Source organism: Protopterus annectens, chromosome 1.part0, assembly GCF_019279795.1.
Source record: "Protopterus annectens isolate FY-2018-M chromosome 1.part0, PAN1.0, whole genome shotgun sequence".
Lineage (NCBI taxonomy): Eukaryota > Metazoa > Chordata > Ceratodontiformes > Protopteridae > Protopterus > Protopterus annectens.
Window position 1 is genome coordinate 139,230,418 of NC_056725.1, and position 12,312 is coordinate 139,242,729.

Here is a 12,312-nt window from a genome sequence, read left to right on the forward strand (position 1 = left end):
ATGTGTTATGCTTGCTGTTCAACTGTTGTAACCCTGGTGTGTTGGGTTAATGGGAATACTACTGCATGCTGTTACAACTAACTTGGAATGCTGTTGTCTATGTTGTAATTAAACACACCTAATAACAGAACGTATGGGAAGGCTGGTCCCAGCAGACCCACCTGTCCCTCCTCAGCTGGCAGTTGCACCTGGCACCAGCAGGTCTGATGCCATCCCGGGCTACCCTCCTCCATTGGTTTTGTGCCAGCTTCAGGTGGAAGCACTGCAGGGGATGGGGCTCACCCCCCCTGCAAGCGTGGGCAGAGAAGGGCCTCCTGTCACCCTCCGAAGGGTCCGGGTTGTGGTGCGTAGGGAGATCCAGCGTTTAGTCACTGATCCCCTACACCAGCTCAAGGCAGGAGTGGCGTGACTCACGGGTGAGCCTGCCCCTCCTACGCAGCCTCCAGCGCAGCGACCCTCGGGTCTGTGAAGGTCCAGTGGTGACTGCCCATGGGTGGGGATCTCAGTCCCACTGTTACCATCTGTGGACTCATGGGCTTGCGATTTCCAAACATCCATCCCCATCAATTGTGTTCACCCACCCCATGTGTCATACTCTGCCCCTGTATGAATCTTGTTTGTCTTGTCTGTTTACCTACCCAACCTACCTCCCCAAATATACCTACTTCCTCTACCTCACTTTCCACTCTCCCCTGAAAAAAAAAAAAAAAGGGCAATCTGTACCCGCAAAAAAATTACTCCCCATATATAGCTGCCCATTTCGCACACATGTCCACTGGACATGTAAACTGATAATTATAATTGGCAGTACAACATACTTTGTTGTCCTCACCACTCTCTCAGGGGGTGGAAGGTTTCAAATTTCACTCCTAATTTGCTACATATGCACAGCTGCTGCTGTTAAAGAAATGGGCAGCTATGGACCTTCCATACACCCTTCCTGCACATCCTGAGCTTGTGTACCTACTGTCTTTCCCTCTTTGTGACCCATTTTTCACCACTTTCCTATCTCTCCATTTTCTTTTCTTTCAAAGAAATTAGCACGGGGGTTAGCGGGAGTAAGCACTTTTAAGCAGTAGTAAGCTGGTTTAAGTGAGTGTTCGCATGTGTGCGCTTAGCTAAGCATCACTAAGCGTCTCGCAAACCCGCTTACAACTGCTTAAAAGTGCCTTAGTCACTCTATGTCAGGGCCCTTGTTCTGCTCAGCAGCAAAATAAAATGCCTCTGTCAGTCTCAAACCCCAGACCTTGGACACATTCGACTGCATGAAATACCACTAAGCCACAACAGATATACAATAACTTGGTGCTGCAAAAAATATATCATGCATTACAATGAGTGAATGTAAATGAAAAATAGGAAGGCCATAACACAAAGCTTGTTCTGTGGATCTTTACCAGCAATTGTTGTGGGATTGCATTACATGAGTGTGATGTGAGAAGCAGCCAATCAAGCAGAAAAAAATGTTACAGAGGCACTTTACAACCCACACACAGTATCATAGCAGGACAAATACTGGCATATCTGAGTAGGTCAGAGGCCATATCTCCTAACTCAGTCAACTTTCCAGGGATGTCCCTGATTGTGAAACATATTTTAGCTTTGTCCCTCAGAATCCATCAGAAAAGTACTGACATCAGTCAGAAAGGTGGGCTATTACACAATGAATACTGATAATAATAACAGTAGACACTGCTTATATGTCATGAAAGGAGTACTAATCCATATGCACTGCTTCACTGAAGTATACATCTACTGTCCCTATTATGTGTAAGGTGTACCTCACTTTCAACTACCTATCCCTGACTCCATGCAAAGATGTAGCTGAGTGTTCCATAGGCCCAGCAGAGGCACAAACACACAGGCATATAGGCTATACTGCTGTTACACACTCTGCAAATAGCTTTGTTAGGACCTCCCCAAGCATACCCTCATGTAGGAGTATAACACAGAAATGCCAATGGATGTAGCCATGTACTGGTAGCAACTGTCTGTAACAATGCCATTGTAACAGTGCTGAAAACACCTATGAGTTGCACAGACAAAGAATGACAGTGTAACCTCTGGCTACCATCTGGGTAGGTTCACAATTGGGAACTATGCAGACAGATGACCTGCCCTGATAAACCCACAGGTACACACCAAACCTGCAAATCCAGTAAGATAATATTCACACATTAATGCATAATGCTCTCTGTATGTAAGCACCCCCCCCCCCCAATTAAAAGATACTTGTGCGTTTAGGGTCTACCAAGTGTGTAGGTAGGCATCCTCAGTGCAGGAATTGTCCAGTTGTCCTGCGAACCCTGTGCTAATGTCAACACTAAAAAACAGAAACCCTGCAGAAGTCAGTACATTAATATTCCCAGTATAACAGTTCACAAACAGTTCATGTGCCAAGAGAATATGTCTCAATAACAACATTTGTATGCCAGTTAATTATATGAGTAGAAAATAAACTACATAGTCACATAAATGTTGTGTAAGCATTTGTAGTGGTGAGTAAAACTCTACACTGATAGCTCAGTATTGGAAGTGGCAACAGTCAGGTCTGAGTACAACATGTACATCACTGTCTACACCTCTAGCTTCATTTATAAGACGATACCAACCTTCTGACTTACACAACAGTGTCCACAGCAAACAAGCATGGGCCCCACTCTGGAAATCTGAAAGGGCTATGCCTACATACCTTAGCAATTTATAGCATTGGGTTGCTATGACAGTGAGTACTGCAATTACCACTCAGCAGGCTGTATGCATTTACCAAATGCTGGGCAACAATTGGTGCAGAGGGCATCACATGCACATGTGCAGATACCTATAAAAGCAGATAGTACTTGCTATCCCCACATGCAATCATTACATTGCATGTTCCAGATAGTGAACAACTCCAAGCAGGAAAAAAAATAAATAAATAAAAAACAAACAACAGTACGTTTCTGTACCAAATAAAAACAAAAACACCAAAGCATACACAGATGGACCTGGAAGGGACATACAGGTATGTAACAGTTTGTAGTTACCGGCAAGTAGTAGATGGTTATGGTTAGTACTGTAGATCCTCTGATACATACATATGTGGCAGCAGTAGGTATGTATACACTGATGCCATGCATAAGTATTGCCATGGAAGAATTGTTGTGTAGCTGTGTGCAGTGGGACATAAGTGTGACATTTGTAGCTCAGCAGTACATGTCAAACATCTGAACATGTTATCTATGGTCTGTACAGTACTGCGTTTAATGGCAGTTTGGGGGAGTACTGCAAACACCTATATAAACTTGGATGTCACAGAGTAAGACATGCATGATAGTCACATAATGTGTAGCTTAGCATTGGTAACCACTGTAGCAGGATAGCATAGTAATGTATCATTTGCAGCTATGTATACCCTTGTACTATTACTGTATGCACACATGTGACAACTGTCCATGTTGTAGCAAGGCCCAACAAGTCATCCGTGAGGTGTATGGACTTACAACAGTGTGGACCTTGTGTCTGTATGGCACACACATATGTCAAGATACATGTGTGTCTGATTTATAAGCATCTGAACATGTGCATAGAGCAAGGGACATACTGCAACTGTTTGTGAAGGGCGGACATTTATATGTTGGTGCAGGTTGTCATGTGCATATATATATGTAGGTTGTAGTGTGTGTCAAACAAGACAGCATACAGTGCTGGCATATGACATGTGTTGTTCAAATGCTGTAAGTATGCTTTGTTAGGTATATAGTCTTCCAGATAGGGGGGTCCTGCTAAACATATATGGGCTGAGAACACCTTCCATGCATTCTGCACAAGACTATGCAATATCATTACATAACTGTATCTCCCTCAACCTTTGCATAATTGATGTTCCCACCATGGAAGGTGGACTGTATATGTGCTGATATGCATATCTATGTGTACACCAGTGGATGTTCAAATGTACGCTCCAGCTGAATGTTGTACATGTATTGCCATCCCTGTTGTTAAAAGCCCTGTACCCATGAACTAACACATAGGTGGTAGTGTAATCAACACCAAAGGTGTGATAAAAGACTGTGGGACACAGGTGGACAGTAGTGTCCCTAATGATGTTCACTGTGCCACACTAGTCATGTAAACCTAGTACAGTCCACATGTCGTCAGTAAATGTGTGTCATCCATGGAAACAGAGGTCAGGGTTCCACTCCACTCATCAGTCATAACACCTATCATAGAGTACAATGTCCCTGTTGGTATGTACCTCAGAAGACATCCACAGCAACAGTAGATGCCAGACACATACCTCACAAAGAATATTACTGGACTCCAACAGATGCCCTATGCTGAATGTCTTACAAAACCACAGCTACACTGTGTCGCATACAACCTACCCAGAGGCTACCCCTGCCAACATACAAAGCTATGGCAAACCCACAGGTGTTGGATGTGCTCCATGTAAACAGATAGAACACCAGACAAGATACACACTCTACTGATCCACACCTTGTAATGTAAAAAGCAGAACATGCTCGACTGGCACATCATCATCACAGACACATACCATACTGTGGAACCAACTACCTATCAACAGCATATGAAGGTCCTCATTAGCAGTTGCCATCAATAACCATGATGATTGCATGTGAGATAGGAAACACAACCCGTTAATCACCCCTGTGGCTCTGCATGACAGGGGCACATGTACCTACATTACATGTGTGTTGTAGTGCAGGGTACCATATGTCTAGGCTTCCATAGGCCCTATGGATATCAGATACACACGCACATGTACCTGTTGCATCACATGCTATGTGAGGTTGACTGTGTGTGATGGAGAATGTGTATGTGAATCTGTCAATGATGTGTATATGTGTGATAGCCTAGTGGGAATCTGTGTATACCATGGTATGTAGTGTTGTAGCTCTAATCCCATCAAAAGGTCCATATGCTATTGCCAGGCAGGAAAAGCAGTATGGCATATGTTGTGACATAGTCCCATGGTGTTGAATGAAGTGTGCCTTTGTAGGCTAAAGCAGTACATGTATGCGTATTGATTGTTAACACTACTGAATACAAGTCACGTATGGACTGTAGTACTACCTGAAGCTGTATGCCTCAACTGCACAGTATGGTTTATATCCACATGGCTTGGTAACACACTTTTGTTTGTTACCTGTAGTCCTCACACATTACATACCTCAGGCATAAGGTTATGTAGGTGCTGACACAGTAATGTATGGTACACAGGTAAATGTAATCTGGGTTGCCATACTTTTGTGTCTTGTAGGTATGTCTGATGTGTGTGTGGGTATGCCTGTAGCATGGCCTCGGTGGTATGTGTGTCACAGGACATAGGTGCATATCTAGCAACATGTATAGTGTAGTACAGCAGTATGCCACCTATAGTGATGAATGTGCACATATGTTACTGAGGGGTTTGCTATCAAGAAGTAGTGTGGTGTACTGGTAGCACCGTAACCGTACTGTACATTGATTTCAATGGATGACAAATGTCTGTCTGCATTAGCTTCATATACACCTCCTGTGGCTAGGTGTTGCATTGTGTCACATACAGTGTGCTATGTATTGTTGTATAGTCCTACATACTGGTTTCACTTTGTGGCTGTGCAGAACATGGTTTGGTATATAGTATGTGCCAGGCACTGTCAGGCAGTTGTGGGCTTAGCAGTCATATGTGGTATTAAAAGTGTGTATCTACTGACAGCCAATAGGTTGCTATATATGGCATTTCACTGATGTCTGTACATTAGAATGTTAAGTGTGCCACATGACTTTTTCACATTTACTGTTTAATTGTCTTCCAGGGTTATGGCATACAACAGAAAGCCAGCCTATTCCCCTGAGGAGGAGGAAGTTATCTCAGATGCACTCATCCAACATTATAACCTTCTGTTCTCAAGATCCTGCCAGGACCAGCACAGTCGCACTGCACTGTGGCAGGATGTTGTCTTTCAGGTGAATGATGTAGGCATGCATAACTGGACTTATGAGCAGGTACGCCATCACTGCAGTGATTTAATCAGACATGTTTGGCAGCATGCCTCCAATGTCCACAGACAACAGCTTTCCACAGGTGGTGGTGCTGCAGTACATCCCCCCCTCACCAGAGTGGAAGAGCTGCTCTTCAGTGTGGTGGCTCCTGGCCAACCAGTACAACACACCTGTGTCATCATGGAGGCTGGAGTCACAGCGACAACGAGCGTGCAGGTAACATGGCATATCCATAGACCAGTGTTATCCCAAGTGTTATAATATGCATTAATCAGATGTGTACTGTGTGTGTAGAATATGTGGAGCCTGGTGTCATGCAATACTGATAATTCGGGACATTATCTGTATGCCTGTGACTGTCACCCCATGTACTACTGTATAATTGCAGACTCACAGCAGCAATGCCATAGTTGGTGACACTGACATACTGTCTCATATCTTTGCAGGTCCCTCTGGTGTGATAGCAAGACAGCAGACCCATGCTGGTGAGTGGGCTACAGTCAATATAGCATATAACATGTGCATGTCATAGGAGAGTTGTAGGCCATATACACATGTTAAACACCTACACATAGTGCATGCTCTGCATGTTCTCTGTGTGACTATGCACTTCCCAGTGACATGAGTAGCTGACTCATACACATGCAACACACAGAGCATCACAAACAAGTGGGGTACACTGTAGTCAACATTGTATAGGCAGAGTCAATACACATGCACACAACATACACCACTTTGTCATATGCAGTATGTGTTAATATGATACACATGGCATATGTAAACACCTGCTGTAAGGTCATACTCCAGTATTCCATATGTCATCAACACAGCACACATACTATACCTGGGGGTAGAGGCCTATCATGGGGCAGTGTGACACACGTCAACACACAACACAGTCATGTTAGGCAATGCTCCCTATTGAACACCTGACATGCCCATGTAACGACTGTCTGTGAACTGTTAAATGTAGCCTAAGTGGTGCAGGTCAGGTACAGCAAGATAGTTGCCAGTGTGACATGCATCAGTGGCCTTGAGTGACCACATGATGCTGCCTGATGATGGCTCATGGTACTACACTACATCCAGTTACAGTACCTGCAGTACTACACATAGCATTCATTGTTATACACCTGACAGTTGTGTGCATCCAGCCATGGTTTGTGTACCTATGAGTGATGGTGCACAGGACATTGGAAAGTGTTTCAGACTTGCAGTGCAATGTTGTGTCCATGTATATATTGTGTACCAGGGTGAGGCCAATCATTAAACAACACACATGCATCAACCACATGTATACTGTTATCTACAAGGACTCTCTACACTTGCACTGCATGCTGTCGAGCAACACACATCCTGCATGCTGACACGTGTGATAGGACTCTTTGGCTTGTGATACTGTACTCCACCATCAACCACTAACGACTATGTTCCATATTGCTGTTGGTGTGTGTGTGTCAACTTGAATGTGTAGTGTATTAGTGTGCATGTGTTCATGTGTGCATGTGTGCATGTGTTCATGTGTGCATGTGTGCATGTGTGCATGTGTTCATGTGTTCATGTGTGCATGTGTTCATGTGTTCATGTGTTCATGTGTGCATGTGTGCATGTGTGTGAACATCCTGTACAGATGGTAAAGTGTGCTTCCTGTCTCCCTCTCACAGGTGCTGAGGTATTGAGGGATGGGTGCAGCAGGGAACCTGAGGTCACTGCCACAAATAGTGACCATGATGATACATGTGTAGTGGCACAGGCATGTTTGACAGGGTCTGTCAGTGGTCCACCAATCGACAGTACACAGCTTTTCACCCCATCTATGCGCACATACGTACTGCCATTACATCCCTCAACACCAATGGCCTTAGGTGAGGAACAGCATACGGTAGGCATTGACCAGGAAAGTGCGGTATCTATGGCACATGCAACCCCACACAGCAACCATGCCCAGACACCTGGAATGGTACCACATAGGCATATGTCCAGGGGTTCTCATGGGAGCATCGCTGGCCGTAATGCCCCTGGCAGGCGTGCCCGCACAGGTCTCACAACCTCAGGTATGTTCCGGGCTGTGATGCAAGCACAGGCATGTATGGAACGGTACACCAGGCAGGGACTAAGGGTGCAGAGGGTTCATAACACCGTGATCAATGACAGTATCCGTGACCTTGCCGGTGCCATCCGCAATTACACCGTTGTCATTGATAGACGTTGGGGGGAGACACTAGATGTCCTCCGCAATGTTATGTCCATGTGCCAGAACAGTGCAGGATGGCTGGGACGTTGACGTGGACATATGCCAGCAACATCCTCAGCTGGCAGCCATCACGGATGACACCCAAGTGCTAGCCGCTCCCATAGTGCCAGTACCAGCCCCAGCAATGTTGTGGCTGGGCTGTCGGTAGACCATCCGAGATGACCACGTGCACGTGGCTCTGGCCAGTCCCAGCAGGGACATGGGTCCAGTCAACATCCCTCTGCCTCTGACGATAGTAGTCAGTCTGGCTTAGTACCCAATACTGTCCGTGTCACCCCTGCCAGGCACAGGTACTGTGTCCGTGGCCAGAGACAGTGATCTGTACAGCCTGGCAGATACAGTCTGTGGATGTCCCACAAACTCCCGTATTTGGCAGCCACAAGGGGGTACTGTGTGCATGCAGACACACACACACATACTACCAACATGTAGGGCTAACACATACACACACACACATCACATCAACACTGACCCATACTGTACTGTTGTCCCTTACACACACACACACACACACATACATGTTGATTGGATGGGTCATTGTCGGGCTCTGGAAAAACAATCACACACCCTGTGCATATGATGAAACTGTGCCACCTCCTGTCATCTGTGACACTGATGCAGGAACAGGATAACATGGTGCTGATGCACAGGGTGACCTACTAGCAGTGTAGCAATGTTAGCATGTTGTGAACAGTAAAGTGTAATGATATCCTTGTAGGTGTATCTGAGCAGGCATGATGCATCACAGCAGTGATTATCAATTTCGTATTGTTTACACCAGTGTTAATTCCAAACATGGATTGTCCATACATGTGCCAGTTGGCTGATGTGTGTGGTACTGGCAGCATGTGTCGTTGAGTGGATGTTACGTGTGTGATGTGTGCAGTACAGATTTCAAGGTGTACATTTGGGAACATGGTGGAGGTGCACTGTTTGCATGTATGTGCATGGTGGGCACATGGGAAGGGTGACATGCCCTCTATTACACAGTGTTAATACTTCATATTTCCTATTGGTGTCCAATATGCATGTCACTACACATATGTCACACCTTAGGTACACATGTGTGTATGACATGGTATGACACTATGCTGTGGGTGATACTGTTGATATCGGTCATTGATTAGCATTCTGGTAGAGTACATAACCTCAACAGCCTGATTTTAACCAATCGTTAGATGATGTCTTGACAACTGACACACAGCTGTAGGATACACAGTAGCATTAGAATCTTTCTGGTATTGTACTATACCAGTTACCAGTGGTAATGACCACCACACATTAACGTGACCACTCCTGTTTGGCATGTGTCCATCCTAGGTACAAGCAGACACACTAGGGATATGTATGTCCACATCTGGTGATGCATACAGTGGCCTACAAAGCATTCCCCGGATTAGACACTTATCCTCCACAAGGGTATCATTCAAACACATACCTGTTGACAAACCCATGTTGTGAAGCTATGAGCCAACAATAGTATAGTCATCCACATTTACTACACACAGTATCCTGATAGTACCACATTGGTAGTAGCACACAACATGTAGCAGGGGTACCGATGTGTACAAACAGCCACATGTGATTTCATCTGTCCTTTGATATCCACATTCCCAAGGCTATGCTGATGTCCCTCAGTGTATCACATAAGCATTAAGGGGTCTGTATGCATATACACGGAGTTGTTGTATACCTACAATGAATGGCCGTTATTGACAAACTGTGTTGTGTTTGAACATGTCTGTCATATGCCACAGGCATACACCCACACTCACACTATTCTATGACAACTGTCATGTGTGTGTGTGACACAGATGACCTAGGGCACAGCCCACTACAGTGGCTGGACTTGTCACATACATACATATGTGAGCTACGGTCCAAGAAGCAGCAGAAACAACTGTCAATGGTAACAGATGTAGTTGTGTTGACAGCAGGCTTCACACCTATGAAGTGAATGAGGTCACATGTACATATATGTCTTGGCCACACAGTTACCAATTTAGGTCACATGCACATATGTGTATTTGCCACACAGATACCTGCAGTGTGTAATGCACATACTGTTGTTTTACTGATATGTCATACAGTAGTAAAAGCAAAACCCACCACACATTGCTCAACAGCGTCTCTCACACACACACAAACACTCAGCAATTGCAGGATTCAAACCCCTACCTACCTATGGTCATGGTACTAGACAGATATGCATTATCATGATGCGCCATATGCTTTACTGGGAGTTTTCATTTCCACTGCTGTATTTGTGGGATACTGACATCATCAAACCAGCCAAAGGGGAATTCACTTCTTTCAATGTGTTTTCACAGTCTCCAAAAAGGCCACTCCTCTCATAGGATTAGACACACACACATACAGCCCCCCACTCACAATTTGCAGGATTCAAACCCCTATCTAACTATGTTATGGCACGAGGGAGACACGCATTAATACGACGCGCTATATGCTTTATTGGAGGTGTTTATTTCCAAAGCTGTATTTGTGGGATAATGACATCATCACACTTGGCAAAGAGGTATTCACCTCTTCTAATGTGTTTTCACAGTCTCCAAAAAGGCCATTCCTCTCAAAAGGAATCTCACACACACATATTCACACTCAGCATTTGCAGGATTTAAACCCCTACCTAACTATGTTATGACACTAGGGAAATACACATTAATACGACACGCTATATGCTTTACTGGGGGTGTTGATTTCCAAAGCTATATTTGTGGGATACTGACATCATCACACTTGGAAAAGAGGTATTCACCTCTTCTAATGTGTTTTCACAGTCTCCAAAAAGGCCACTCCTCTCAAAGGGAATCTCACACACACACATATTTGCAGGATTCAACCCCCTACCTAACTATGTTATGACACTAGGGAGATATGCATTAGCACAACACGCTATATGCTTTATTGGGAGCATTCATTTCCAAAGCTGTATTTGTGGGATACTGACATCATCACACTTGGCAAAGAGGTATTCATCTCTTCTAATGTGTTTTCACAGTCTCCAAAAAGGCCACTCCTCTCAAAGGGAATCTCACACACATTCAGCATTTGCAGGATTCAAACACCTACCTAATTATGTTATGACACTAGGGAAAATACACATTAACATGACGCGCTATATGCTTTACTGGGAGTATTTATTTCCAAAGCTGTATTTGTGGGATACTGACATCATCACACTTGGCAAATAGGTATTCACCTCTTCTAATGTGTTTTCACAGTCTCCAAAATGGACACTCCTCTCAAAGGGAATCTCATACACACACATTCACACGATTCAAACTCCTACCTATGTTATGACACTAGGGAGATGTGCATTAACACGAGGCACTGTATGCTTTACTGGGAGTATTCATTTCCAAAGCTGTATTTGTGGGATACTGACATCATCACACTTGGCAAAGAGGTATTCACCTCTTCTAATGTGTTTTCACAGTCTCCAAAAAGGCCACTCCTCTCAAAGGGAATCTCACACACACACGCACATGATTCAAACCCCTACCTAACTATATTATGACACTAGGGAGATACGCATTAACACGACACACTATATGCTTTATTGGGAGCATTCATTTCCAAAGCTGTATTTGTGGGATACTGACATCATCACACTTGGCAAAGAGGTATTCACCTCTTCTAATGTGTTTTCACAGTCTCCAAAAAGGCCACTCCTCTCAAAGGGAATAATACACACAGACACTCAGCAATTGCAGGATTCAAACCTCTACCTAACTATGTTATGATGCTAGTGAGATACACATTAACACAACACGCTATATGCTTTACTGGGTGTTTTAATCTCCACTGCTGTATTTGTGGGATACTGACATCATCAGACTTGGCAAAGAGGTGTTCACCTCTTTTAATGTGTTGTGAAAGTCTACAAAAAGGCCACTCCTCCCAAAGGGAATCACACACACACACACACACACACACACACACACACACACACACACAGCAATTGCAGGATTCAAACCCCTACCTAACTATGTTATGATACTAGAGAGATACACATTACCATGATGCACTATATGCTTTACTGTGTGGTT